Genomic DNA, 4,505 nt, shown 5'->3' on the forward strand with positions numbered 1-4,505 from the left:
GCAAGGGCAGTAGTAGAGCTTACATGGTGGCACTGGAGTTGGTTCATGGAGATGACTGCCAGTGCTTCCAGGAGTATTGGGAAGTGGGGAGAGGCAGCCTTATTTCAACTCCGAGAAAGCCTGCAGATTTCAGTCACAGAACTCGCACACCCAAGTTTTCAGATTATATCTTGGTGATGGGCTGGAGCGATAGCACAGCAGTAAGGTGTTCGCCTTACACGCGGCCAACCTATGTTCGATTCCTCCGCCCCTCTTGGAGAGCCCGGCAAGCTACCGAGAGTATCTTGCCCGCGCAGCAGAGCCTGGCAAGCTACCCGTGGCATATTGGATATTCCAAAAACAGTAACAATAAGTCTCCAAATGAGAGACTCCAAATAAGTCTCCAACTGGATCCCGCTTGAACAAATCGATGAGCAACGGGATGATAGTGACATTGATATCTTGGTGAGGTCCCTCCTGAAATGGTGGAGTCAGGCCGGGGGTATGGCACAATTTTAGATTGTGGAAGCAAGTGGCTGCTGGAGGATCTGCTTGGGCGGGCTCCAGGTCAACCCACCCCCCTCCAACTTACCCCTGTATGTTCAGCCATGTGTGGGTCTGAGATTAAAATGGCATCTTTTTATTTCTTTCATGATTTATGGGTCTCTAAAATAAGGCCAATAAATGAACTTGTACAGCTGAGTCAGAGGTGGTTTCTGGGAGTGGCTCCCATATACCTAACTTTTTTCCCTTTAATTTCTTGGTAAACTTGGCCCCAAGTTGTTGGGGTCCAGCCAAAGGCAGAGCAGCAATTCTAGGGTATCAGGAAGCCCGAAGGGACCATCAGGCTGTTTATGCACTCGCCCCACAGGTACAGGTTGACCTATTTGCGGCATCATACCCCCATAAAATAAATTATTGTAAATTATTGACGGCTATAGAGGGCAGCTGAAGAATTGGTTGGGAAAATTGGAGACAATGGTTGAGGGAAGGTGTAATGGTGGTAGGACTGGTGTTGGAATATTGAATGCCTGTAACAAATCATCATAAACAACTTTGTAAGCCACAGTGTTTATATAAAAGTTAAGGGGGAAAATTTACACATGTAGGCATTACCTATTCCAAGTAAACACAAAAATATACTAACACAGAATTCCTTTAAAAGTTTTATTAATGACAGGTAAGACATGATTATTACCATAATGAGATCCAAGTATAAAATAAAATTTAATGTGATATACATACTTAGACTCCAGAGTTGAAAATATATATACATATATATATGTATGTATATATATATATGAGCACTGTAGCACTATAGTACGTCATCCCATTGTTCATTGATCATTGATTTGCTCGAGCGGGCACCAGTAATGTCTCCAAATACATGAAAATAGGCATTTATTAAATTGCATTGTTCTAATTTTCTTATTTACATAGGACAAAATCATATAGTAATCACAAATTGATTCTTATTGTTTTCTGATCACTCGTTTAGCCATTTCTAAAGTTTTGTTAGAATAAGCAATATAAAGTAAATCTGTTATGTGCTTAAGGGGGAGGTTAATATTGGGAGGGAAACTGGGGATATTGGTGGTGGGAAGGTCACAAAGAGGGTGTTAGAACACTAAGTGCTTGAAAGTACTGTATAATGAACAATTTTGTAAATCAAGGTGTTTTTAATTAAAATTAATTTTAAAAATAAAATAAAACGATATATTTTCTTTTTAAGAAAGTTCATCGGATTTACAGTGTGGGATCTGTTCCCCATAACCTAAGTTCTTGGGGATCTGTGAACTCAGGCTGGAGTAATTTCTTTTTAATGGAAATGGAATTTTCCATTGCTAACTTCTGCCGAGATTTTCCAGTATCATTTCCTTCTCTTGCAGAAAAGAATTTCAGGAGGCAAATGAGATGAAAAGAAATGGTTTGGGGCCATCCATGGCTATGGTCAGAGATTACTCCTTGCTTTGCACACAGGTATCACTGCTGGAGGTTATCAAGGGATCTATGTGGTACCAGAGAGTGAATTAGATCATCTGCATGTAAGACATATACCTCATCCCCTATTCTCTATCCAACCCAGTAAAATATTTTTATTTAAAGAGAAATATGTAAGAGGGTGGAGAGAACACAAGAACACAGACCTACAAAGGGGAAGAAGCCTATAAATGTGGGCAAGTTTCAAGATGGAGACTGTGTCATGCCTATATTTACAAATCTGATTCTGTTACAGAAAGAGCCCACAGAATGGGAATGAATATTTACCCAATACCCATTTGATAAGGGATTAATATGTAGGATATACAAGATACTTGTTGAATTGTATAAGAAAAAAACCTCCAACCCCATCAAAAAATGGGGAGAAGAAATGAACAGAAATTTCCTCAAAAAAGAAATACAAATGGCCAAAAGGCACATGAAAAAATGCTCCACATCACTAGTCATCAGGGAGATGCAAATCAAAACAACAATGAGATATCATCTCACACCACAGAGACTGGCACACATTCAAAAGAACAAAAACAACCAGTGCTGGCGTGGATGTGGGGAAAAAGGGACACTCCTTCACTGTTGGTGGGAATACCGACTGGTCCAGTCTTTCTGGAAAACAATATGGACAGTCCTTCAAAAACTAGAAATTGAGCTTCCATATGATCCCACAATACCACTTCTGGGAATATATCCCGAGGATGCAAAAGAGCACAGTAGAAATGACATCCGTACCTATATATTCATTGCAGCACTGCTCACAATAGCCAAAATATGGAAACAGCCCAAGTACCCTAAAACAGATGACTGGTTAAAGAAACTTTGGGATAGCCACACAATGGAATACTATGCAGCTGTTAGGAGAGATGAAGTCATGAAATTTGCTTATAATTGGATAAACATGGAGAGTATCATACTAAGTGAAATGAGTCAGAAAGAGGACAAACATAGAGGGACTGCACTCATTTGTGGAGTGTAGGGTAGCATCACATGAAGCTGACACCCAAGGACAGTAGATACAAGGGCCAGGGGGATTGACCCATATCTGGAAGTCTGCTTAATGAGCGGAGGGGAGAAGGCAGATGGAATAGAGAAGGGATCACTAAGAAAATGATGGCTAGAGGAACCAGTTGGGATGGGAGATCCATGCTGAAAGTAGATAATGGATCAAAAATGATGGTCTCTAAGTGTCTGTGTTGCAAACTATAATGCCCAAAAGTAGAGAGAGAGTATGGGGAATATTTCTGCCTTAGAGGCAGGGGGAAGGTGGGAAAGAGGGGGTATACCCGGGATATTGGTGGTGGGGAATGTGCACTGGTGGAGGGATGGGTTGTTTGATCATTGTGAAATTGTAACCCAAATATGAAAGCTTGTAACTATCTCACGGTGATTCAATAAAATTTTAAAAATTAAAAAAAAATCTGAGTTTGTAACAAGGCTTTTCCCAAACTATTGATGCCTGAGTATCTTACTAGGGTGTTAAAGGAGTCTTGGGATTTTTCATATTCTTATCATCACTTTTTATTTGTCTAGGAGCTTCTTTTCTGAAGAGGCTCACCCTCCACTGGTGCTCCCTCATTTTCTCCAAAAAGCTTAGTGTTTGCATGACAAATGAGTCTTGGCCTTCCTGCTTCAGTTTAACTTCAGGGATAGTGACTAGAAAATTTCTGACCTCTTTTTCTTCTCAAAACTTACTTGAAGATGGTCTCCATAGCCTTATGTGTGAGATACTCAAGTTTTCTGGGTCTCTTTCATGTATACTGGAAGTATGTGGAAGTAAACCAACATATTTTCTCTTATCAATCAGACTGATGCTTTAAAAATGTAGTCTCTGGTGAATGCAAAAGAGTATATAATGTTTTCCTTTACCCCAATAGTATACTGCAAACTCAAGGGAAGACACTAATAAGTTTTTGAAGAAGCATGACTGATAGTGAAAAAGAGAAATATGATTCTATAGAATACCCAATTGAAACCAGAAAAGAATTCCATAATATCATAAACTAATTATGATTTATGAATGTTCTGTTCTATTGTTAACATTTTTACAATGGGGGCTCAAGACTGTACAAATAAAAAATTATGAAAAAGAATTGTCTCTTGGGAGCAGCTGATGTTAATTATTTTGATGGACCCAGTCACCCTTTCATCATGTCCTCAAGGTAACAAGAAGAGTTATTTCAGAAAGCCATATTAGGACATAATATAATAATTCTGTAAGTCACAATAATAAAAATTATATTTAGAAACTTTACTGGCCACAATGCTATGAAGGATCAAGTAACCATAAGAAGCAGATAGGTGAGGGAGCTGGAGAGATGGTATAGCAGATAAGGTGTTGGGCTCAAAAGCTGGTGACCAGGTTGAATCCCCAGCATCCCTGAGCATTGTCTGGAGAGTGATTCTTAATGGAGATTGCTAGTTGTAGCTCCCAAACTAAAAAGCAAACAAAGAGAAGATGGGGGAAAGCTCCAATACTTGGAAACTGAATAAAAATCTGCTAAATAACAACTGGATCATAGAGAACATGAAAA

The sequence above is a fragment of the Sorex araneus genome, chromosome X (genome assembly GCF_027595985.1).
Source record: "Sorex araneus isolate mSorAra2 chromosome X, mSorAra2.pri, whole genome shotgun sequence".
Taxonomy (NCBI): domain Eukaryota; kingdom Metazoa; phylum Chordata; class Mammalia; order Eulipotyphla; family Soricidae; genus Sorex; species Sorex araneus.